At 38.0% G+C, this 27,487-nt stretch overlaps 1 long non-coding RNA gene across 1 annotated transcript; it reads right to left on the bottom strand.

Annotated features, from left to right (window-relative positions):
• Positions 1-8,357: 8,357 nt before the first annotated feature.
• On the bottom strand, positions 8,358-9,081 carry LOC141283047 (uncharacterized). The gene is made up of 2 exons (XR_012338017.1): positions 9,018-9,081; positions 8,358-8,858 (listed from the first exon to the last, which is right to left on the bottom strand). It is a non-coding gene; the product is annotated as an uncharacterized lncRNA (long non-coding RNA).
• Between the last annotated feature and the right edge of the window lie 18,406 nt (positions 9,082-27,487).

Raw genomic sequence — 27,487 nt, 5'->3', positions numbered from 1 at the left:
GGTTTTTGAGTCTTGGCTGTGTGTTTCCTGCTTTGTTTTCCCTGGCCATTTCAAGCTTCCTCAAGTAAGGTGATCTTTACTTTTTGAGTGTGTGTGTTCTGTAGTAATATTTTCTCCCCTCGTGGAGTTTTTGTTTTTTTCCTTGTAGTTTTTTCCACTACTATTTATTCCTCTGTCTGAGAAGAACTTTGGTTGGATTTTTTCATGCAAAACCCTTTTTTTAATAAATCAACCTTAGCTGGAGTTCTGTCTTAAGTGTCTCATTTGGGTCCAACATCACTGCCTCTGTGGCCAAGTGGTAGATTTCTCTGATCACCACACCAGAGACCCGGGTTCAATCCCAGCTCGTGACAGAAAAACCAAGTCAGCAATGGACCCAGAGACACTTGGTCCCAAGGACCTGTTTGCAATGATCACTCAACATGAGGCATCGTTTCAGCGTCATGAAGCTGTTCTCAGCCGACAAGAAGAGCTGATGACCAAACACTCTCAACTTCTGGGTGATATGATGAGTTCCATCCGCCAGCTCTTTGAACGCCTCCCTTCCCCTTCCTCTGTATTACCTCCAGGTGGTGACAGGTCTTCTCCCATGGCGGAGCCCCGACTACCATCTCCCAAACCTTTTTTTGGAGATCCTAGTTCCTGCCAAGGTTTCCTCACTCAATGCTCCCTCACCTTTGAGCTCCAACCCTCAAGTTTTCCTACAGATCGCTCCAAGATTGCTTACATAATTACCCTTCTCTCAGACAAGGCCCTCTCCTGGGCCTCTGCAGTGTGGCAATCACAGGATGCCTGTTGTGAGTCCTACGCGGCATTTGTGGAAGAGTTCAAGCGAGTGTTTGATCATCCTATCAGTGGTCGGGATGCTTCCAAGCGCCTACTCACTCTCCGTCAGGGGTCCCGTAGTACGGCAGATTTCGCCATTGAGTTTCGAACTATAGCAGCAAGAAGCGGATGGAACGATGAGGCACTGAGGGTCTGCTTTCATGGAGGATTGTCTGACCCCCTTCAAGATGAGTTAGCCACCCGAGAACCAGCAGAAGATCTCAAGTCCCTTATAGCTATGGCCATCCGCCTGGACAATCGCTTGAGAGAGCGGAGAATGGCTCGCCGCAAGGAGTCTCAGTCCACTTTGAGTAGGTCTGTTTCACCAGTTTGTATTCCTTCCTCCAGAGCTTCCCCTGCCCTTGAACAGCCCCATGATTACCCAGAGGACATGCAGTTGGGCCGCTCCAGGCTTTCTTCCAATGAGAGGGAACGTCGCATGAGAGAGCGACGTTGCCTTTACTGTGGTGCTTCTGGCCACTTTCGCTCCACCTGCCCAGAGCTCTCGGGAAACGCCAGTCCCCGCCCAGCAACAGGAGGGCTGTGATGGGGAAAGTTAGAGCCCCTCCTGCTAATGCTGTCCTAGCTGTTCCAGCCACTTTATCCTGGGAGGACCACCAGCATCTGGTCCAGGCTATGATTGACTCTGGTGCAGCAGGCAACTTCCTGGATCTAACCTTGGCTAAGAAACTTAATATCCCTACTCAGCTTCTTCCTCATCCCCAGGCAGTTACAGCTTTAGATGGCAGACCTCTGGAACCAGGCAAAGTTACAGAGGCCACTCAGTCCCTGCGACTTACTACCTTTCAACACCAGCAGGAGGAGACCTTTTATCTTATTGACTCCCCCGAGTATCCTATTATCCTGGGTCACCCTTGGCTGTGCAGACATAATCCCATAATTGACTGGCCCACTGGCACCATTCTTAGTTGGGGTTCAACTTGCCAACTTACCTGTCTACCTCAGAGTCCCATAGCCCCTATTTCTAATTTTCAAGAGTCTATTGACCTATCTCGAGTCCCTAGTGTTTATCATCAGTTTAAAGCAGTATTCAGCAAGACCCGGGCTACCTCCTTACCACCTCACCGCACTTACGACTGTGCTATTGATCTTCTCCCTGGTTCCTGCCCTCCCAAAGGTCGGATCTTCTCTTTATCTCCTCCTGAGCGCTCAGCTATGGATGTCTATATTAAGGAGTCCTTGGCAGCTGGCATCATCCGAACCTCCACTTCTCCAGCTGGGGCAGGTTTCTTCTTTGTTGAGAAGAAAGATGGAGGCCTTAGGCCTTGTATAGATTACCGGGGCCTCAATAAGATCACAGTTCGGAATCGATACCCCCTACCTCTCATGGCCACTGCTTTTGAGCTGCTTCAAGAAGCTTCAATATTCACTAAGCTGGATCTCCGTAATGCTTACCATCTCGTGCGGATCCGGCAAGGGGATGAATGGAAGACAGCCTTCAACACTCCCACAGGCCACTATGAGTATCTCGTGATGCCATTCGGGCTTACCAATGCCCCAGCTGTGTTTCAGGCACTAATTAATGACGTTCTCCGGGACCTACTCAATAAATTTGTCTTTGTATATCTAGACGATATACTCATTTTCTCAAAATCACTGCAGGAGCATGAGGGGCATGTTAGCAGGGTTCTCCAGAGACTCCTTGAAAATCACCTCTACGTAAAACCAGAGAAGTGTGAATTTCATGTAACCCAGGCCCAATTTCTCGGGTTCATCATCACTCCTGGCCACCTGGAGATGGACCCCGAGAAAGTCAAAGCAGTCCACAATTGGCCCATTCCTACTACAGTCAAGGAGGTTCAACGTTTCATTGGTTTTTCAAACTTCTACAGGAAGTTTATTAAGAATTTCAGTTCTGTTGTGGCCCCCTTGACAGCACTTACCAAGGGAGGAGGAACCAAGATTCACTGGGGTCTGGAAGCAGCAGGGGCCTTTGAAGATCTCAAGCGTCGATTCACTTCTGCTCCTATTCTTTTGATCCCTGACCCAAAGAGACCTTTTGTAGTGGAGGTGGACGCCTCAGAGGTGGGGGTAGGAGCCATCCTGTCACAGAGGGCTGAAGATGGAAAATTACACCCTTGCGCCTTCATGTCTCGCCGCCTGTCGGATGCTGAGCGCAACTACCACGTGGGGGATCGTGAGTTGCTTGCAGTAAAACTTGCTTTGGAGGAGTGGCGCCACTGGCTTGAGGGGGCTCAGCACCCTTTCCAGGTTCTTACAGACCACAAGAATCTGGAATATCTCCAACAGGCTAAGAGGTTGAACCCTCGGCAAGCTCGATGGTCCCTGTTTTTTAATCGATTCCAGTTTCTCCTATCTTACAGACCCGGCACCAAAAATGTCAAGCCGGATGCCCTGTCCCGAGCATACTCTCCTGAGACACAAGAGAAGCCTTTGGCATCGATTATTCCTAGGTCTAGGATCATTGCACCCCTTCAGTGGGAACTGGAGAGAGTGGTGCGAGAGGCCCTTGCCCATGAGCCTGATCCAGGTGGTGGTCCCACTGGACGCCTTTACGTTCCTAAATCTGCCCGGGCCCGGGTCTTGCAATGGGGTCATGAGTCTCCCTTGACATGCCATCCGGGAAGTGCTCGCACACTTGACTTCCTCCAGCGGCGGTTTTGGTGGCCGTCAATCAAGAAGGATGTTAAGGTGTATGTAGATGCCTGCATCGTGTGCAACCAGGGAAAATCTACACATCAGCGACCTCAGGGATTGCTTCATCCCTTACCTGTTCCCCGCAGACCATGGTCGCACCTTTCTCTAGACTTTGTGACAGGACTTCCACCATCCCAAGGCAACACTGTCATCCTGGTGGTTGTAGATCGGTTCTCTAAGGCTGCCCGGTTCATTCCCCTGCCCAAGCTGCCTTCGGCCAAGGAGACTGCTGAGCTCCTCATGAACCATGTCTTCCGCTTATTTGGTATTCCCCTGGACATTGTCTCTGATCGGGGTCCCCAGTTCTCATCCCGGTTCTGGGCAGCCTTTTGCAAGCTTATTGGCGCCACTGCCAGCCTGTCATCTGGGTTTCATCCTGAATCTAATGGCCAGACGGAACGGATTAATCAAGTTCTGGAGACCACCCTACGCTGTATGGCGGCCAACAATCCTACATCTTGGGCCACCTATATCATTTGGGCTGAATATGCCCACAACACCCTCCAGTCCTCCGCCACTGGACTATCCCCCTTCGAATGCCAGTTTGGATATACTCCCCCTTTATTTCCCAAAGAAGAAACTCAAGTTGGTGTACCTTCTGCCCAGCGCTTTGTCCAACGTTGTCGACTGACCTGGAGAAAGGCCAGGCATAATCTCCTTCGGGCCTCTCAACGATACCAAAGTCAGGCTAACCGCCGCCGCCGGACAGCCCCTAGTTTCCGAGCTGGTCAAAGAGTTTGGTTAGCAACCAAGAACCTACCCCTCCGGGTTGAGTCCAAGAAACTTTCCCAGAAATACATCGGGCCTTTCCGCATAGCAAGGAAAGTTAACCCTGTTTCTTATCGTTTGTTTCTCCCTCGTTCCCTTAGAATTAACCCCACATTTCATGTCTCATTACTAAAACCTGTCTTGTCTTCTCCTTTTGCCCCCCCTCACAGACCCCCTCCACCTCCCAGGATCATCAACGGCCAGCCAGCCTACACAGTGCGCCGGATACTGAACTCCCGGAGGGTCCAGAACTCATTACAGTATCTGGTGGACTGGGAGGGCTACGGGCCGGAGGAACGGTCCTGGGTTCCAGCCAAGGACATCCTGGACCCAAGTTTGATCCGAGAGTTTCGCACCCGGAGGCAGGGATGTTCTGGAAGGAACGTCAGGAGCCGTTCCTAAATGAGGGGGTCCTGTCAGCATCCCACTTCCTGTTGTTTGCCTCCTTGCCTCTAGAGGGCCTCCTAGTTCCTCTCTCTTTTTGTTTCTCCTCATGTGGCCTTATTAGGCTTATGTTAGTCACCTGTGCCTTGTTTCTCATAGAGTATTTAAGTTGTGTTTTTTCCCTTGTCTCCCTCACTTGGTTTTTGAGTCTTGGCTGTGTGTTTCCTGCTTTGTTTTCCCTGGCCATTTCAAGCTTCCTCAAGTAAGGTGATCTTTACTTTTTGAGTGTGTGTGTTCTGTAGTAATATTTTCTCCCCTCGTGGAGTTTTTGTTTTTTTCCTTGTAGTTTTTTCCACTACTATTTATTCCTCTGTCTGAGAAGAACTTTGGTTGGATTTTTTCATGCAAAACCCTTTTTTTAATAAATCAACCTTAGCTGGAGTTCTGTCTTAAGTGTCTCATTTGGGTCCAACATCACTGCCTCTGTGGCCAAGTGGTAGATTTCTCTGATCACCACACCAGAGACCCGGGTTCAATCCCAGCTCGTGACAAATTCAGACCCTTTGCTCAGTCCTTTGTTGAAGCATATTTGGCAGCAATTATAACCTTGAGTCTTTTTGGGCTTTGCACACCTGGATTGGGGATTTTCTGCCATTCTTCAAGTCGATTGTAGTATCAGGCTGCAACATAACAAGATTGAAAAAGGTCTGAAGGGGGGTCTAAATACTTTCTGAATGCACTGTATGCAGACCCGGAGCATTATATTGTGTGTTTTACAGTTATACAGTGTACATATATATTTAAATGCACTTATGTGTGTATAATGTTCAGTTTATATGCCTTTTTTAATTTGTTTATACACTGCAAAAAATCTTTGCTGCCTTACATTTTTTTGTTGAATCAACTCAGATTTACAAGTAATTCAACTTATCTTCACGAGAGATGAGTTGCTACAACTTTTAAAATAAAGTTGAAAAAAGTTTACTTCTTTTTATAAGTTATGTTATGGATGGTTTCTTCGGACGCACGTGCATTGAGTCTGGTCAGAACTTTACTTCCTGTTTCAGTTTTTTTTAATGGTCTTCTATTTGCTAAACTGAACTCTTGAACAAATACCTTGTTGAAAATACCAAATGTTTTTGTTTCCTAAGTAATCTACATGTTGTTATTTTGTTTTAAATAAACTAATTTAAAAGGACTTTGTTGTTATTCCCTACTGAAAAATCCAGCTAAGACCAGCTGGTTTTAGCTGATCTCCCAGCTTGGTTTTAGCTGGTATTGCTGGTGTAGCAAGCTGGTCTACCTGTGTTTTGGTCACTTTTAAAGCTGGTCTAGTTGTGCTTAGACCAGCTACTGCCACCTTAAACCAGCTAAAACCAGCTATCAGCTTATGCTGGCCTTTGCTGGATTTTTCAATAGGGTATTCGTAGCAGAGTTTACCGGAAGTTACGGGTTGACCACGAAAGCTGCTTGTTTATGCTGTTACTGCTGAAACCGTCTATAACAACTCAACTAGTCAAGATAAATAAGTTGAAATTACTTGTAAATCTAAGTTGATTCAACAAAAAATTAAGGCAGCAAAGAATTTTTTACAATGCATATTTGTCAAAAGTAGCACAGGTATAATTGTAGCATTGGCCAAAAATACATTGAACGGGTCAAAATTGTTGATTTTTTATGCCAAAATTATTGGGATATTAAGTAAAGATCATGAATGTAATTACAGTAATACAGTCATTTTGACATTTCCAACAGTTAAGGATTTCATTTGGACAACTTTCAGATTACAGATTTTCATATAGTTGTATCCGGCCAAATATTGTCCTATCCTAACAAACCATGCATAAACAGGTTTCAGATGTGTTTGGCACTTATAAAATTAACCCTAATGACTGGTTTTGTGGTCACATTTTTTTTGTTGTTGTTCTGGTGTCATTGTTTATGGTGTATAGTCAAGCCAATGAAAATGTCTACTTTGTAGACTGTAAAAGTAACTAAACTAAAACTAAACTACGCAGCACCAGTCTTCTGGAAATGGTTTAAAATGTGAAATAAACAACAACGGCAAAAGGAGAAAGGTGAAGTCCGCACACTGATTAAAAATGCTCCAAATATTTTATTGATAGCCCAAAGTTTCGACCTTCAGGCGCCCTTCATTGTGACTCATGAAGACCTCGAAATGTTGCGCTATCAATAAAATATTTGGAGCATTTTAATCAGTGTGCGGACTTCACCTTTCTTCTTTCGTAATTTATATTTTAGTATCCAGCACCTGGACCCAACCTGGGTACTTTGGATGTGCAGACCTTTTGCCGTTTGTTCACTTGATAAACAACAATTGACCACATTAAGACTTACATCAAATTGCATTTTATCTGCAACGTTAATTGATATTTTTTAACTAAAATCAAGACATCAATGCATGGCTTACAGTATAACTTTTATTTGACATTAATTAGTTCCATACTTTACCAACAGAGGTCTCTGTCTTAACACTGCTCATCATGACTATAGTTTTAATGTAAACTGTTGAACTAGTTACCCAGATTAGTGACATTTTAACTACTTTGCAGTGTCTGTGCTGTGCTTTCTCACATTTCTGCTTTATTTCCTCTCTGTGACAAATATCTGCGTGATTACTCAATATTTCTTTTGGGCTGTACTTTAGTTTGTTACCAAATATATCATTATCATATTTCTATTGTGAATTACCAGTTGTAGTGCACATGGCTCCTAATCCTGATGTTGTGTTCTGTACATTACAAACTATAAAACCACTAAAAAAAAAAAAAAAAAACACTATATGCACTTGTAGTCGCAATAAATTCTTTTTTAGTTCAAGTAATACTGATAAAGTATTGAGTTCTTAGCATGCATTGCATGGGACTGGGTAGAGTAAGTATGTTGAAAGAATGTGTTATTTCATGCCTTTTAATCAAGATAAGAACTACTCACTATCTCACTAAAATCAAAATATGGACCCATAGCTGCCACTGTTGGTGTACCCTATTCAACAAGTACACCTTTGTGTCAGGACCCGTCTGAAATCATGTGTTTTATTACATCTAGTCTTTGTGTTCGGGGTCCTGGCAGTACCATGTTTTATGTGGGAAATGTGTGGTTTTAGTATTGAATTATTCTGACCACGCATTTCCCGGGTCTCGTCACTTTTTCCCCGATCCCTTATTTGTAATGATTTCCAAGTGTATGTAATTTACTTTCTCCCTATTTAAGAGTCCTTGTGTTTGTTGTCCAGTGTGCGTTCGTCTTGTTACTATCCTTGTCGTGTTCCTGAGTTGTGCTTCTGTGAGTATTGAGAGTGTTTAGTCTAGTTTGTTACACTGTTAACGATTTCCCTGTATTTTTACAGTACGGTACTGGCAGCACGGTTGCCAGTAAGTTACTGTATTTTGGTTTTACAGTACTGTACTGTAATACCATTTTACAGTACACAAACTAGTACTGTATAGTTACAAAGCAGTACTGTACTGTAATTTTACAATATTTTATTACAGTAGTCTATTTTTACAGTAATTTACTGTAATGTCTATATTGACCCATAAATACTATTTATTACTTATTACAGTTAATACAATAATATTATATAAAATAGCTAGAGATTTAGGTTTAAATCTATAGTTATTAATATGGTAAAAATGCTAAATTAAAACATAATGAATTAAAAGGCAATCCAAGCAATGTATGTATCAAAATTTTATTTAAAAAAACATTTAATTGAAACAAACATATTTAAAACAAGATTTTAAACAATAATAAACATATAATCAAGTAACATAAAATAAAATCAACAAGTATAAACAAGTTTGGAGACCCCTGCTGTAACATATTTAACTCTGGCAAATAGAACACTGTTCCATAGTTTGAAGTTTTCAGTTTAAAGTCCATCATCGACTAAAAGGTAACATTTCACTGTGGTAAAAAGAACACTGGCCCATAGTTTTAAATATTCTACTTAAATTTCATTTAACACTAAAAATAAATGCATTAAACTGTGGCAGACAGACCACAGTGGCTTTTACTTTGAAGTCGTCCATTCGAACTCAATCAGGGACTGCATGAAGCTGTTCACATGGGGGTTAATGGCCACAGCTTTTCTCTGCACCAAGTTCCTTGTCTTTTTGCTTGCTCCTTGTCTGGATGTGCACTTTTTCCCATCTTTGGAATTAATTCTATCCAGAAACCTGTTAGAAATATCATAAACATTAAGTCAACAAATATAAGATAGAAAAAGATTCTTAAAAAATTAAACTCAGCCTTGAATTTACTCCTATTCTGAAACCTTTTGCTCTTATTCTACTGTTCCACACCTAATTTCACTAAAATACAGAAGATTCACTTACCGCTGAACAAACTCTTTCTTCAATGGACAGCATCCACCTGGATCCTGTCATGATTGAATGTCCTGAACAGAAAGTAAAATTGTTACTGATTTGGACACAACTTTTTATTCTGAAAACAAAATCTTTTGTCAATAAAGTCCAGGGACACCTCTGCTAAATAAATACAATTATTAAATTAAATTTCTTATAACCAAAGTCCGAATATTTCTGTTTGTATATTTCTACATGGCAAACTAAGACAATTGTGTACATGTTGTGTATGGTCGTGTTACAGTGTTGTGTGTGAATGAGTGAATGAGTGTATACATGGGTATTTAAAGAAACTGTAGTGGTAAAGTGCAAACTTACCGAACAATGTGCTTGGTGTGTGTCTGGTATCACCCGTTGTGCCTCCACATCTGCCTTAACTCCTGAAAAGTGCAATGACACTCAGGTAAACTACAAATAAAAAGTCAGCCACATTCCTGTGTAATTTTGCATGTGACGTGAAAGCATTTAATATTGCAGTCGAAAAAATACATGACTTGTAACTGTACATCATGTACTTGCCTGGTGCCTTTAAAGATGATCCATCTTACCCAATCCAGCTTACAAGCAATGGTAAGACTGTAAAAAAGACAAATGTTACAAAATCTGTTAGCCATAGAAATAAGTAGACATTGTGAAGGAAATGGTATAAGAAAATTTAGTAACACTTTACTATAAGAGTTTATTCCTTAACATTTGGTAATGCCTTAGCTAATATGAACTAACAATGAACAATATATTTTACAACATTAATAAGTAAGGGATAATGTAGAGGCAGCCGGTAGTTATCAGGAAATAAGCCCCGACAGTGTGATCAGGACCCGACGCGAAGCGGAGGGTCTTGTATCACACTGAAGGGGCTTATTTCCCGATAACTACCGGCTGCCTCTACATTATCCCGCTTATTACACGGCTACTTGTCATATAAGAAAAAAACTGGACATGAATATGAATTTAAAATAACATTTAATTGGCATATTTGTTGTAAATTAACATTTTTTAACCTTCCGCGAAACTTTGCACAGATCATAAAATGATCGTAATACCTTATTAAGATCCTCTGCTTCATACTTGTCTGTCTCCATTTTTTTCTCTTTTAGCCAGTCTTTGAGAAGTTTTAATGCCCATTCTGTATTTTTTTGTGTGTTGGCTTCGTAGCTGTCATGCTCTATTTTGTCAAGTTCAGTCTCAGTAAGCTCTCTGTGTCTTGTCGTGGTTGTCCAGTGTTTGTCACAAGATGGCGCCAAACAAACAGTAATCTTTATTGGCGCGGAGCGATCTTTCTCGTAAAAGTAGTACCGGCTATGCGTTATTATTTTGGAGCGGTTATTATTCGAAAAGAACGAACCTGCAAATGTCTCAACTGACCAATCAGAATCAAGCATTCCAGAGAGCCGTGTAATAATATTTGATAATGTTCATTGTGCAGAGACAAAGTGATTGATTTAAAAATTTATTAAGTGTTTAAATCTAATATCATGCTATGCTAACAAATAAAACATTACTGTAAGTGTTAAGTCAGTTGTAAAACAAATATATATATATATATATATATATATATATATATATATATATATATATATATATATATATATATATATATAATATATATATATATATATATATATATATATATATATATATATATATATTAGTTGTTATATTATATATTATATCTAAATATCTAAATAAGTCTTTTTTTAATTATAACATCTTGTCTACAGAAAATCTCTGAAAATGTCTCGTTTAGTGCAGAAAATAGCGATTTATAGTGACAAGGTAAAAAGACTGTCCCTTTAATGTTTTACCCGGACCGGCTGCGGTGTAACACGCTATTTCACGCAAAGTTTTTTAACAAGTTAGTAGCTAGCTGCTCACTTTAAAGATAAACATGATCGCCTAAATCTGAGCAATCCTGGTGATGCCAGTTTCCTACACGATGTTATAATGGACTATTTTACATCCAGAGATGAAGGATCAGATGACAGAGACGAGAAGACAAAGGTACGTAAATGCGGAGCCCATTCTCTTTTCGTGCATTGATTTGATGTGTTTTGGAAACTTATATATACTGCATGTAATGCATCTGAAGTGGTGGAAACAATATGCCATAAAAATGTATTGGACAACTTACTGGACGTGTAAAACGCTTTAGAGAAGATATTCTCTGCTTTTGCTGATATACCGTAATATAATAACAACAACAATACGCGCGGCAATCCCTTTCGTTCATCTGATATTAAGATGAGCCCAGGTCTGAATGATATTTGGTCGAAGTTAAAGCTGCGATGAGTTCGATGCATGTATCCAGTTAAATATGAGGTTTCTTGTTTTCACTTCTGTGGAGGAGTTCGGTATGCTGTGTACGGCGTGTCAAGTCCTGTCTGTTTACAACCACAGCCTTACCAAACAGTCGAACTTAATACTTTTCTCTGACGCTAACTGAACGGATGAAACGCCGAGATAAACGACCATTATGCTGGGACCGCAAGACCGCGCTGGCGGGTGGTCTTTGTCCATTTCGTTAAAAATAGTTTCATTGTCACCACACTTTCAACACAATATAAACTCACCAAAACCCTCATAATTTAGTTAAAACAACCCTATATTCATTAAAAAAAAGGTGTAAAGCGAGTTAAAGCAGCGGTAGACATCTGTGTGTAAGCTTACTTTCTGAGGGAGATTGAAACTTTGTTGGCGACCGTTTTTCTCTCTCATTGCACGTTTAAAACAATATTGTGACAAACTATTGACAACATTCTTAAACTAAAAATTAAGTTTTCATGAAACAGAAATATTTCAAACTTACCGAACTGCCAGAAATCAATCGTCCTCCTTCAGCTGCAGCCAGGAGTTGTGCTCTCTCTCCCTCTGTGTGATTTGACTCTGGCGCACTTTCTCTGATTATTGCAAGTCCACCTGGCACATTACAGCAATGGCTACAGCAAGGTTACATCAAGACCAAAATATACTGTAAAATTTTCCCGCTCAAACAAATTTACCCAGAATGCATTATGAACTGCAGTACTGTACTGTAATGTATACATACAGTATAGTACTGTGGATTTTTACAGTAATGTACTGCTAAATCTACAGCGACATCTAACAGTGTATATGTAGTTTATTGTTGGTTCATGTTTAGTTTAGTGTTAGTTTAGTTTTGTGTTATCCTGTCTTTTTTTTTGCCCCCTCTTGGGTTTTGTTTTCCCTTGTTTGTCAATAAATTATTATTTTAAGTCCTGTCTGCATTTGGGTTCGTTCTTTGTGTCAAATCCCCACACTTTGTACCTAAATAGCTCAAATTAGTATGAAAGGAAGCATATAAGCACCTCAAATATACATATTAATATCTCAAAGGTACATATTGCTACAACATGTTTACATTTATATACCTAATGGTCCATATTGGGACCTTTTTTATGGGGTACTACCGTAGTAACAGCTGGGGTGCATATTTTGAGTATCAGTAATGTTGAGTATCTTGTTCTGATTTGTTGTGTTGACTCAATTAAACTAATTGAATTCGAATGAACTCAATTAAATTGTGTTAAGAACCTTCTTCAAGTAAATTAACTAACGGTAATGAATTAATTTTCTCAGTGTAATGAGTAACACAACACACATACTTTAAAGTCTCTCATGACAGCCAACAGTGACATGCTTTATATGCTACATCCACTGTACAATGACACAATACTGTCAACCTAAAATGCCTCCAATCTTTTAAGAAATTTAATTCATTTCAACATCTTACCTCTTCTTGGTAAAGATAAAGGGTGCAATCTTGCATACAATAAGATTTGTCTTTGTAATACACATTGCTATCCAAACCAAGATATCCAGATTCACATACATCATGCATACATCACAAGCACTCACCTCCTAATTGATTGCATATTCTGCATTGCAAAGGAATAATCAAAGACGTTTCATTTCATCACGGATCAGACATTTTCATCTAGCTGTTTAGAACTGATCCAGGGTCAGTCTGCAGTATTCTGTCCTGCTGCATTTGAGTAATAAGTAAACAACATTTTCTCTTTATGGTTGACAAGATGAATTGATATCCTAATGGTTGTAAATATCTGAATGTACACTATTCAAGAGACCCATCAGCAAAGTCTTCTGCTGTAATGCACTGGACTAAAAGCAAACTGAATAAATATTTTTGCACTGCCTGGCATTGTCAAAAGTACATGTACACTTTTTTAAGAACTGTCACTGTTACTTTTTAAGATTGGTTTGATAGAGAGCTTTGAGAAAGCAAATGTCAAGTGCACTACATCAAAAATGTTAAGACTGCATAATTGAGACTAACTTAGATTCAGCCTAACTACTACTGTACATGTTTAACAAAATAAGGTGCTGTTACTGATATATACTAAACTATAGAGTATACTGATATTGTGTTTCTTTGGGAGTTTGGGGGTTTCACCCATACAATGTATTGTTGGCTACTGCCACAAGCATACCCATGCGACTCATGACTGGTTTTGTGGTCCAGGGTCACATATGTTTTACGTTACTTTAACTTAGTACATGAACTCTTTCCCTGCCATTGACGAGTTATCTCGTCAATTAAGAAAAAATATTTGCATAAAAACCTGTTCCTGGTGAGGTTTTATGTTAATCTGTAATACCGTGATTATCCACTAAATAAAAAAAAAACTGAAGCAAAAAAAATTTACTAATTTTAAACTCTGTGTATGTTTTAATAATCATTCTAAATCTGATCTCTTAAGAAATTCCTTCACAAAAATGCAATTATTTCAGCTTTTTGCATTTTTTTTAAAGAAAAAATACCCATATTTAAGAGTTTATTAAGCAAAGAAAAAATATAGATTGGATGAATTGTTTTTTTCCTGTTTTGTTTGTTGTTTGTTTGAAAGCAGAGGGTCTGTTCTTTCATTTGATATATTTGTATGTTTATATATTTTTAGAATAAATTTTTTTGGAAGGCATTTTGTGAAACTTTTTTGAAAATCACAAAAAATGCTTGTGGGGAATGAGTTAAACAATAAAACTTGTTTTTATAAATTGTAGCAACTCATTAGTTAAAATGTTAAATATTAAGTCAAAATGACTTGCACAACAAATTTAATTTGACTTAAAGATTTAAGGCAGGAACCTTTCTTTTTTTACAAAATGTGTGTATACACTCACCTAAAGGATTATTAGGAACACCTGTTCAATTTCTCATTAATGCTGAGTAACTGAATGTCAGAATGGGAAAGAAAGGTGATTGAAGCAATATTGAGCATGGCATGGTTGTTGATGCCAGACGGGCCGGTCTGAGTATTTCACAATCTGCTCAGTTACTGGGATTTTCACGCACATACAAAGAATGGTAAAAACATTCAGTATGCGAAAATGCCTTGTTGATGCTAGAGGTCAGAGGAGAATGGGTCGACTGATTCAAGCTGATAGAAAAGCAACTTTGACTGAAATAACCACTCGTTACAACCAAGGTATGCAGCAAAGCATTTGTGAAGCCACAACACGCACAACCTTGAGGCGGAAGGGCTATAACAGCAGACGACCCCACCGGGTATCACTCATCTCCACTACAAATAGGAAAAAGAGGCTACAATTTGCACAAGCTCACCAAAATTGGACAGTTGAAGACTGGAAAAATGTTGCCTGGTCTGATGAGTTGAGACATTCAGATGGTAGAGTCAGAATTTGGCTATACAGAATGAGAACATGGATCCATCATGCCTTGTTACAACTGTGCAGCCTGCTGGTGGTGGTGTAATGGTGTGGGGGATGTTTTCTTGGCACACTTTAGCCCCCTTCAATATGGGCCAACATTTCTAAAGAATGCTTTCAGCACCTTGTTAAATCAATGCCACGTAGAATTAAGGCAGTTCTGAAGGCGAAAGGGGGTCAAACACAGTATTAGTATCGTGTTCCTAATAATCCTTTAGATGAGTGTATACAAAATATACACACATTAAAAATGTATCAGTTACTGTAGCATAAGAGTAGTTTAAGAAATTTGACAAATACAAGAAATGCAAGATTTTTGTATTAAACAGTATTAAACCAACTAGCAGGAAAGTTTAAATATTTTATAACAGAATTGTAGAGTGCCACTTTTCACTTTCTAACATGTCTGTGCTGTCACGAAAAACTCAATATTGAAAATTTAGAGTGGTCTATAATTGTGGACCAAAAAAAACTAAATGATAAACCCCCATTTTCCAATTAAACACTGACTCATGAGTGAATGGGAAAAGGCTGTGACAATTTCGAGCACAATTCTGGTCTCTTGTGAATGACAAGTCCTTTGTACATTGAAACTATCAGACTCTATTACAGCTCTCTGCCCACGACAGCTTCTCCTACTACTATAAATATTCAATAAACTTTTCCATTTTCCTCTTTTTCGATGTTGCATCTGTTCGGTAGCAAATGTCGTGTTTGGCATACTCACTCAAGAAATGACATGAATCCAGCTTCATCCCCTCATAGGCCTCAAGGTGTCTTTCCCAGGCCAGGAAGCAATCAAATCCCCCACTGAAAGCTGATCATGTCATACACGAAGGCCTTCGAGATCACTCTCATCACAGGCAATGTGGCCTCCAAACAGCTTGTCGTGTATCTCCCTGTAAGAAAATGTAATGCTGAGTTGGGAAATAACATCCTGCGGCACGATTTGAGTTTCAGAAATGGTGAAGAAGTCCACCCTCGACTTTCTTACCAGATGTTACCAAGCTGAGAGGACCGCTTATAAGCAGGGCTGTTTCACAAATAACAAACACTGAGAGAAATACATACTGTGTGGACTGAAGGAAATGAAAGTAATTTCAGTTAAATTGCACAAAGAGACAATTATGAACTCTGAGGCTATTTTGGGGATTTCCGCCTGGATTTGGCCTACCCAATTTCAAAAGCTTCTCATACCCACAAGCAGAGGTGCACATACAAACGTTTGGTATCATTTTACAGGAAACCCTTTGAAATTACATAAAACACTGTTAAAAGTGCTCAACATGTTTTTTTTTTTTAAGTCTGTATTTAAAATTGTATAACTCTGGCTCTGAGTGGTAACGAAACCTGCAGATAGTTTTGTTTGATTCCAGCAATTGCCAGCTTACAGAGGAAAATTGAATTTTTTCTCTATCATAATAAATGCAAAAGTTATTTTACTCCAACTGATGGGAGGAATAATACCCTTTTTGTATTTAATTTCCGCCTAAAAATATTTGCAGTGCTCCCATAACCACATACAGTGGAATAAATGCAATATCTTTATTTCATTTTGCAGAAAATCCTTTGAAGTTACATAAAAAGCTGCTGTTTGTGACAAATTTTGTTATTTATATTGTTTATCATATGATGAAACACCAAATTGTCATTTTTTATGTTGTAAACACTGCCTTTGAAAGTGAATAATTCTGGTTCTGTGTGCTCTAGCAGACTGCAGACAGTTCTGGTTGTTACCAGCAGCAGACAGTAAATACCCAAAAAAGAATGAAATCTTTAGCATGTCGCATTCAAAAGTTATTCTCATTTTACTGAAGGGTGTGAAAATACATTTTTCATATAAAAATGCTTTTTTTGATTTGCACATATAATAAATAGCAAGGGATTAATTATGCACACAACCAAAGAAAATGCTGTGAATGGACTCATTGTTTAGAGTAGATGTATCATTTGTGGCTATCTGTGCTATCTGAGGCAGTCCACACTCAAGTTTCCCATATGTTTACAAAAGACAATTTTTTTACCTCATTATTCATTCGACGATTGTTGGATATGTGTTGATAATAGAACAAAAATAAAACGATGCAGCCTTATTCCTGAGAGTAAGAGCTTACATTTGATATAAGACTTGCCCATGTTTGTCATACTTGAAAAATATGAAATATGTGAAATATGTCATATAAAAAATTGTGGGGGGGTGATAGTGTAAATTAAGTGTAAATAACTTTCTTACAGTAAAAGATATCTCAAAGTGAAGCATATCTGCAGAAAGTAGAGAGTCTACGCTTTCAAACAGTATCTCATATGTGGTATTGGGTCCATGACAGACCCTTAAAAATTAAAGGATTTAAAAAAAATTAAAACAAGTCAAAATAAGATAATTCTGGACCCGGTACAGGGTCTACAGAGTCAAACAAGTTAAACAATATTGGATATATGTAGTCATTTAATATTACATTTAAACCACACAGGTCGGAGGAGCCAGTGGTGGTCCAGCCTGATCTCATGGGAATTTGTACATATTTGACTCATTCGTATGAATTCGTACAACATGAATCTTTAAACAATGTATGATTATCATAAAAAACACAAATGAAAACCCCCAAAAAAGCAAATTGAGTGTGGAAGTAGAAATAATCGGCCTGGTTTCACTGTTAATACGTAGTATTAATATGTAACTTTCAAAAACAATAAACATACTTTTTTTGTTTATTTAAATAGATGCTGAAGCGTACAATGAAGACATATTTGCATATTAATCATTGCATTATTAAGTTTTTACAGCTACATAACATAAAAACATTTACAAATCTTTATCACAAATCTTTATACTAAAGACGGCTGTATAATTTCCCTTTACCCATTTTATCGATAATGTTATTACCCTTAATCTACTCCAAACCTTCCCATAAACCCTTTTTATACATAAATTAAAAAATAAGTAATCTATTTTTTTCTATTCGGCATTTCTATTGCATTTTCTGTAAAGGAATTTTGTTAGAAATCAGATTCAGAATGATTATTAAAACAGGGTTTCCCGCAGCACTTTTCAGTTTGGGCGGCCCACCTAAGCTGGGATACCCTACCACCTTAACTAGGTTGTCCAAAAAAATAATTCCACCAAACGCCACATGGCCGAAATAAGAGAAAGACATGGTCCGTCACTGTCTGAAGGATAACTAGCCTGTTGATAAAACATTAAATTCATTAATAATCTAGTATGTGTTCATTTTCTGTCATAGTTTCGTCAAAATTGAGTTTTATTTGAGTGTTTTAAATAAAAATATTTTTATCATGACGCCTCTTTGATTGCCACGCCCCCGGCCCGCCCACCTGCACAACCCTACCACCTTAACTAACAAATTTTCTGCGGGAAACCCTGTAAAACAAACACAAAGTTTAAAATTAATAAATAATATTTTGCTCCAGTTTTTTATAAATTGGGTAAGTGTGCCATCTAGTGGATAATCACGGTATTACAAATAACCATAAAAACTAATCAGGTTTTTCATCAGAGTTTTTAAAGTTATTAATCCAAGAGAAAAGCGCTCATTTCAAATTTCAAAACTACATCGACTGAAAGACGACAGTGTTGCAAATCTGTAACGTGGCACGCAAGAGCAATGAGCGTTTGGAAAGCGAGATTTGATGTTTACGGTCGCAAATGAGAACTGGGAAACACATTTTGTGTGTCATGGCAAACTAAATAGTACAAAATAGTTAAATGATAACAAAAATGTTTTTTCATTTTAAAGTTTTAAAGTGTACTCTTGTTTAACATTAATTTTCTGAAAGTCATGAACGTTTCATTAGGTAAATGCGTAAACTGTCTTAAATAAATCAGAAAATATGCCTGAAAACATGTCAGTAGTATGAGTATGAAACGCTAATTCCCACGATTTTTTATGAATAGGAATATGTACAAATTTGTACGTCTGTAAAGCTGTTAATTATATAAATAATTAACGTATTAGTCCTGTCAACATTAGTCCTGTCGATATTATACGTTTCAGTGTGTATTAAAAAGTAAATAAAGCTTGACCAATAAAGCAACCACACTTAAGGTTAAAATACACACATATTCTTGTATACGTATTCACATATATGAGATCACGTTGAATGAATATGAATCAACCAAACGAATTGCCATGAGATTGTGTTAGGTGGTCTTGATTTCCTCAACTAGAGATTAGACTGCATGTGCTAAAAATTAAACATTTATTTACATAATTGGCATAAGAGAAATATTAAACGATCTCCCAAGGATACGCTGGAACTCTTGAATTTTTATCTCTGAACTGCAGACACAAATTGAAAACCCACAGCGATGCAACACTGTGTTGTAATAAAAGTAGGTTCTCGCAGGATTTAAGTTTTACTGAGGTTATTAATGATATGAACAGAGGTGCTTCCAGACCAGTGACATGGATGATTTATTCATCAAATTCAGAAAAATCGACTCAAATTTGGTATTATTACTTGATAAATGGCTCTTAGAATAAATCTCACGTCTCATTATAAAGAAGAGAACTGAAAAATGATGTGACATTTATTGTCCTATTCATTACACATTCATACCAAATTATAAGGGTAGCTGCGTTTTAGTGACGGAAATGTAGTATAAAGATGTAGTAAGTGACAAGCTTAATATTTCATACTGTATTTGTTAACCAATGTAGACATAAAAATAAGACTTGAAAATAGACACAGAGTCAGCTTTTGTCAAGGTAAGAAGGTTTGAATCAGGCTTGTAACTGGTCTCCGGTTCGATTCTCATGCTGGCAGTTATGATTGAGATGCACTTAAAGCAAGGCATGTTTCTCCCATTCGCTCCCCGGATAGCTGCCCACTGCTTGGTGTGTGTTTGTGTGTGTTTGTGTGTGTTCACTACTCAATGGATGGGTTATCTTTCAAGGTTACCATACATTGCTCATTATGTCACTTTCACTTCATTTCCTCAGTTATGATTCAAGATCAGCATAATCTATTTCTCAAGAAACCAACGAGAACAATGCCACTGAATCACTTTCAAACTCTTTTCTTTTTACAAGAACATGTTGAAGTAGCCTTCGGGGATCAGCTGTATTATAAAAGGCTGATGAAGACCTATGTGTATTCTGTAGCCGCGGTTTCTTCTGCCAAAGACATCCACAGAATTTAAAGTCCTGTAATTTATAAAGTTTTACAAATCTCCATGTCAATGTCAGAAAAAAGTACAAAAAGGTAAACTTTGTATACTAAACGTAATACAATGTTGTACCTTTTTGGGTACATTACTGTACATTAATTGCAAAGGTACAGTAAAATTTATTTTTATTTCAATGTGTTGTATACACAGAAAGGTACAAAAATGAACCTTTGAGGGTACCACCCCAGTGACATTTAAGTTTTTACCGCATTGTGGTTTCAATCATTATTCCTGAGGAAAGTTTCAAACACGCTATACTATATATTATCTGAATTAAAAAATCACCCATTTGTATGGACTTCAGTCTAACATTTATTACTCGAGGATTTAATATCTATTAAAATCAAGACAGAATTAAATTCCCCATAAGGCTATAAAGTGTAAAGTCTAACAGTTCCCTTCAGTCACATTCAAATATGATAATAAAGTGATGTGCATTATCACAGTAGACCACATGCTGTGTGCACGCTGTCAAAGCTGTTTAGTGTCTCTTTGCAGTTGAGATGACGACCTGTCCACCTGGGAAGGTACAGAAAAAAAACACAAAGCCTTCAGTTTCGAAACATGTCAATCTACCCGATTGCAAAATCTATTTCTGTCCCACTTTGGACATCTATAGTTTTGTACAGTTTGTGTGGGCCCAGAGATGAACAAATTATTTAGGTGGGTGAACAAATGAAGATCCCAAGACATGGTCCTTCTGAAATGTGTTTGCCTTTGAAGCATTCACCGATGGATTACACCTTTCACTTGTGCAAAACTTTCAAAATACTATATCTTGACACATATGATCAATATAACACAGAGTCAAAGGTCATACTGTACAATCATAGGAACCAAGTCGAATGTTTGTGGTACACAACTGTACAGTATAAAAACAAAGACATTGTGTAGACATGACTGAGTACTGTATGTGTACCGTGGTATACAGTAAAAGCAAATATCATACTCTTAAACATGCTGTTGTAATGTATCAGACATTTACATACATACTGCTTATCTGATAACAATTTAATGTAAGTAAGCTGTTAAAAGCTAAATGAAGATTTTGTTTCACATAATGTAGTGTTGAAGTCAAGCCCACCATTTGAATAGAGTATCATTACCGCTTTCAGGCATCTGTTGGTTCTTGTCACATGACCTGCAGTGGGCTTGCGGCATTCTAGAAAATGTAAATGTTTTTAACTCGATGCGGTGCGGACGCGCCTGGAAAAAACGATGACATCGTTGAAATGAATAAATCGATTCCATTATGAGCGCGCATACTGCACGCCTACATTTGAAATAACGAACTTGAGCGTGCAAAAGATGCAAAATATGAATCGGCCCTTACTTCAGGTTCACACCAGACGCGTTTGAGGTGTCAAATTTGCGTGTACCGTGCGTAGTTGGACGCTTGAACATTTTTACTGTGGGTTCACACCAGACGCGAGTTCAATGATTTGCGCGAGTAGATTACATACAAAGTCAACACAAAGATGCGATCAGACGTGTCCTCGCGTGGGGCGATGCTAATGATGCAAGTGGCGTGTTTGCCACGAAAACACGCGCTATTCGCCTCAAACGCGTCTTCGCCCAAGTTGAAAATATTCAACTCGAGCGATAAATTCACATGACACAAAGTTAAATCCCGCGAGTAATCCAAAGCGAGTAACACGATGCCCCGCGTTTGGTGTGTATGTAGCATAAGTTTACTCGCTTCATTCGTTCATGAAAGCCGCGCGTGAAATTCTAGTCATCGAGATATTCAAACGGAATTCGCGACATGGAAGGGGTTTCTGTGACTCCTGTAATCACGTCACTACTAAAGCAAGCTCCTGATTGGTCAATGTGGTACGTTTTTCTGTCAAAGTTCAGATTTTCCAACTTGCGCGTTTCCCGTGGCTACACTCAGTTCGCGTCATTGAGGTGGAAACACGTCTACCGCATCGCGCTAAACGCCTCATGCACTAGACTTCCAGACGGGCGTCAACGAGTCTTTACATTGACTTAACATTGAAATCACTCGCTTGACGCCTCTACTGCGGCTGGTTTAAATGCATTAGATGGGAACGCTATGGTAGAGTGTTTTTAAGATTTCCACTATGGAGGGTGGTTTCACTTTTTTGCGTTTTTAAGCTCCAAAAATGCAGTCGCCATGTAAATGAAAGGCACTTCCGATAAAATATTTTTACGTTTTTACCCTGGAGCGTTCTCGTGTAAACGGCCCAAGACTTGGAAAAAGTCATGTTTATATTTATAGGAAAAGCTCCCTTGCTTGTGTGATATTAATTTAAATGTTATAGTATAAAAATAATCACATGCAATTTTTTTGTAATCGTATCTAAAAGGAACAGTATGTAAGAAATTTATATCAATTAATCATAAAATGGCCCTGATATGTCACTAGACATTAAGAAATCATTTTCATTTCAAATATTTATATCACTGACAACAGTGGTCCGGCCAGGATATTGTCATTTAAAAAGTGGAGTTGCAGCCCTCAACTGATGTTTATGTTGTCATTTTGTGTATTGGCCACCAGCTGTGTGATTGCAGTACCAGTTTTGGCCACAATCCTACATACTGTTCCTTTAAACTTTGTGGGCATTTTTTAATACAATCCCCCGTACACTTCTGACCCAGCACAAACAATAATAAAATAAACTAAAAACAGAAATAAGTTATTGATTGCATTCGAAGCAGGAAGTTTTAGATGCCATCATTTCGGTTATACAAATAAATGGCACAGTGCACTGGCAATTTAGTGATACCCATGCTGTTATGTTCTTGACCCGTCTTAAAATAAAATCCAAACTCTTCTTAGTCTGAGACAAGACCTTCAAAAAAAAAGTCTGAAGACCGGTCTTGAGTAGTTGAACACTGCATATAAATAGCGAGACAAAAATAACCTCTCCTGACATCAGAAAGATACGTATGTAAGACTGTCCACAGCATCAGCAGCAGTCCTGACAGCTACACACAAATTCATTGTTATTGCCTGCCATGTTCACACTGTCACAATGCTGTTACAAGCTATAATACTATGCTGCGCTTGCTGCAAAACCAAGCTCAAGGTAGTATAAACTTATTTCAGACCCATAGGCTGTCAGTAAGGGCTTGAGTTTTTTATTTGTCCATTGGAATAAATGAAAGGTTTCTGATGAGCAACAGATTTTTCAGTAGTTACAGCATCTAACATGGGTCTTGGCTATATTATGAGTTAAATACTTTTAAATACTGTACGTTTTTAACTGTGTGAGCATTACAGGTAAACAATTATACTGTTGCTAGTTTGTAGTACTGTATGCATGCAGTACGGATTTAATTTGATAAATATATGTACTGCAGTTTTTGAAAACCAAGCTAATATTTATCTTCTACATCAAATCATCAAAACAACATTCTGTGAAAATATAACCTTGATATCTTTAATATTGACTGAGTAAGGTCATCTCAAAGATTGAAATCAAACTTTGATGCTTCTAATCTCATAATTAGATTGTGAGCCTGGATTTCACAAAGACATTTTGGCTAGGAACTGCTTGTGTAAGGAATGAAGGACATGAATAAAGACATGAAAAAGTTTTCTGTCACTGCTCAATAATTTTTGCCAAAGTAGCACTGTCAATAACAGGGTGAAGGTCATTATATTTTGGCACGTCGGTCAACCTAAACACAATGTGTTTTCTGCAGTTGGTACATGAAATAGTCATCACTCAGTCCTTGAATAGAATGCTAGTGCACTCGTCACTGTGTCCCGACGGAGCGCCCTTCAGGGCTTTGTAATTGCTTTGCCTCACAGAGCTCTCATTTGTCCTTCTTCAAGCTATGTTAAGCCACCCAAGTGATCATGCATCCTCATGTAAACACCTGCTTCTGTGCTCGAAGGAATTAACTTAGTGTTCTCTCCAAACACAGCATGTTTAATTAATTAATTAATTAGGTTAATCTCTTAATACACCCGCAATTTTAAATGTGTTTCATACGTTTGCAGTGTCCACATGGCTAAAGAAATTTTGTGATTGACTGTTTTCTACATAAAGTCATCCTACATAGCGATTAAAATCAAACTTTGATGCAAATCTCATATACAGTAATTCAATTATGAGATTTAGCCTGGATTTTCACAAAGCTACATTTATATGAGTGTCTATATTGGCCACTAAGACATATTTGGATAATACTTGGTAATACTTTAACATTTTAACATATTTGATACTTAACCCTTATAATACTTACATTTACACATCGAGCAATGGGACCTAATTATTGTTCCATTTAAAAATTGCTCTAAACCACACATTTGATAATTCCATTCTGAACTATTTCACACCATTATGAGCCTTTTATCTGTATTAGAAATTTCCGCTCTTAGCCAAGTCTATTTTTGGTAAATTCAACATCCCAGAAGCACTGAATCCAACTGTGTATATCTATGAAAAGAGCTGTGAAGATGATAAATTCATTAAGATCTAATTAAGCTGGTTGCTCATACTGTAAAGGTGCCAGGAATCCTCCTACATCAGAAAAAGTCGCACTGAGCATATTTTAAATATTTAAAGCTGGTCAGACAGATTTCTATGACAGACTTTACAATGAAGATATAATGGATGGTTGCTGAGATACAACTTTTAAACTCTATTACTTACGCTTCTGCTGAGTTGAGAATCCATCCCAAACTCCATAAAAACGAGACCAGAATGTATAAACAATATATTATATATTGTATTATATTATATTAGATTGTATTATATTGTTTTTATAGATTATTTTAAGGTGTGCCAATTATGTATGGCATCCCATTTACAAATGCAGAATTTGTAAATATCCTAAATATATCAAAACTTTATACGCTAACAGGGCCGGCCCGAGGCATAAGCAAGCTAAGCGGCTGCTTGGGGCACCGTGGCCACCAGGGGCCCCCCAATCCTTTTTTTTACAATTAAATAACTTAAACAAGTAATACGAATGACTAAATTTATAATTCAAGACAAAAAAAACTGCTGTGTGTCTGCAGTGCTAGCATTTGAGTCATACGCAGACACCTCGCGTGCATGGACAATTTGAATCCTGCCGCGTGCAAGTGCGCGTAACTGTAATAAATGATAAGCCATTTCACAAAAAAAGTATGTATCCCTCTGGTGCCGAAAAGAGAAAGAAGAAAAGGACAGAGGAGGAGAAAAAAAAGAGCAAGATAAAGGTATGTTTGCATGATTATTTACAGTACATTTAAGTTGTGCAGCAGGAGCTAGTGGTGTGACAGATCGCAGTTGATCCGTGATAGACCCACGGTTCGGCTCGCATGCGATTTGCGGATTAATACCCAAATTTAAATAGGGAAAGTTTATCATTACACGCATTTCAATGGCTTGCAGATGTTAACATTTCAAGTGATTTTAAACCATTTAACGCCAAAAAGGCACTAAAGTGAGTAGGTTTCTGGACGCACATGCGGTTGAATGTGATCCTCACTATGCCCTTCAGAAATCAGAATACTTAATGTTTAAACTTTAGAGAGAGTCACGCTACTGTGTGTCATACTGTAGTAGTGCATGCGGAGAGACGTGTTTCAGAAAGCCAACGAAAATTTTATTTTTCTGTTCTTGACAGGGCACATACAAACAAAATGATCTCCACAGTATTCTTTTTCCAGTAAAAACATTTGTTTATGTCTTAGGTATAGATTAGCCAGAAACCAGGTCCGTGCTTCTCTTAAAGAGACAGTACCTCAATTAACTCTTTCGCCGCCAGCATTTTTCATGATTTTCACAAAAGTTTAATGCCTTTCAGAAAATGCTCCTTTTTAAATATATAAACATACAATATATGAAATAAAAGAACAGACCCTCTGCTTGAAATAAAAAAAATCTGTTTCATCCTACCTTCATGTGTTCTGTTTTTATCACCTCTCAAATATGTGTAGGTTTAATCAAAAACACCAAATTTTGACCAAAAAGCTGAGATAATTCAATTTTTGTGAAGGACTTTTGATAGAGATCAGTTGCAGAGCGATCTTTAAAACATACACGGACATACAGCTGTTTGCCCTAGGGCAATACTTCCGGGTTTTATAAGTTGCGGAAAAGCGCCACCTGGTGGATAATAGCGGTATTGCAGATTGACGAGATAACTTGTCAATGGCGGAAAAAGAGTTAATTAATGTTGTCTGTGTCATTAATGTTAAAGGGGCCATGGCATGGAAATCTGACTTTTTTCATGTTTAAGTGCTATTATTGGGTCCCTAGTGCTGCTATCAACCTAGAAAATATGAAAAAGATCAACCCAGTAACTTAGTTTTGGTAAACCATTCTCTACAAGCACTTGAAAAAATAGGTCGTTGAAAATTGGCTCTTCTTATGATGTCATAAGGAGCTCTTATTATAATAAAACCACCCCTTAATCCAACCACAGCACTGCTATTTAGTGCAGAGAGAAAATAATTCACAGAACAATTGAGTTTCAATTTCAACAAACCATCATCATTGTGATCAGTGTTTGAATTTCATCTGCTCATGTGCATTTTAAAGGACACACGCAAAACGGCACATTTTTGCACACACCTACAAAGTGGCAATTTTAACATGCTATAATAAATTATTTATATGGTATTTTGAGCTAAAACTTCACATATGTGCTCTGGGGACACCAAAGATTTATTTGACATCTTAAAAAAGTCCTGTGACATGGCCCCTTTAATTAAACAATCCAAGACAAGAGAAAATCACTTCTGTAGCTCTAAAAAATAATAATTATATTTAATTTATACAATAAAGACAGTGTTATGATTAATTTGATTTGATTTCTGTACCTAATGCTAATTTTAGCCCTTAATTAATGTGCAACTTTGTTCTTTTTATAAATGTTTGTAATTTCTTTATTTTTTAATAAAAAAATTGTTGAGAGGGGCCCCAAACAAATTCTGCTTAGGGCCCCTAAGAGGCTCGGGCCAGCACTGTATGCTAATGACAATCGCTTTTAATTTGGACAACATTAAAGGCGATTTTCTCAATTTTTTTGCAGAGCCAAATATTGAACTATCCTAACATAAATTAATGGAAATGTATTTTTTCAGCTTTCAGATGATGTAAATCTCAATTTCTAAAAATTGACCCTTATGGTTTTGTGTTCCAGGGTCACATATACTGGACTCTATGATAGACCTAGACTCAATCAGAATGCTTTCATGCACAAATCTAAAGAACATCTCTCTTTATTTCCGTATCAAGTTTTTGTTTTGGTCTGTGTGTGCCATAGTAAAATAAATCAATAAGTAAAAAAAAGTTTTGAGTAGACTATATTAAAAAGTAGCCCTCCAGATTGTTTTATCCATTGTGGTAGCCATAAAGGTTGGAGACCCCTGCCCTAGAAGAATGTACTATTTCTGTTATTTGAGTGTGTTAAAAGAGATGTGACATACTGATTTTGACTAATATTTAGTATATTCTGTACTTCTAGCTAAAGACCGCTGTGCTCAGTAGATGTTATTGTTTTGATAAATTACTATGAATCAGGGTTTGTTGTCACAATAGCAATATTTGTATGTGGCACAGTTGTGTACAGGATA

This window comes from Paramisgurnus dabryanus, chromosome 12 (assembly GCF_030506205.2).
Source record: "Paramisgurnus dabryanus chromosome 12, PD_genome_1.1, whole genome shotgun sequence".
Taxonomy (NCBI): domain Eukaryota; kingdom Metazoa; phylum Chordata; class Actinopteri; order Cypriniformes; family Cobitidae; genus Paramisgurnus; species Paramisgurnus dabryanus.
This window is presented reverse-complemented; position numbering and strand designations above follow the sequence as displayed.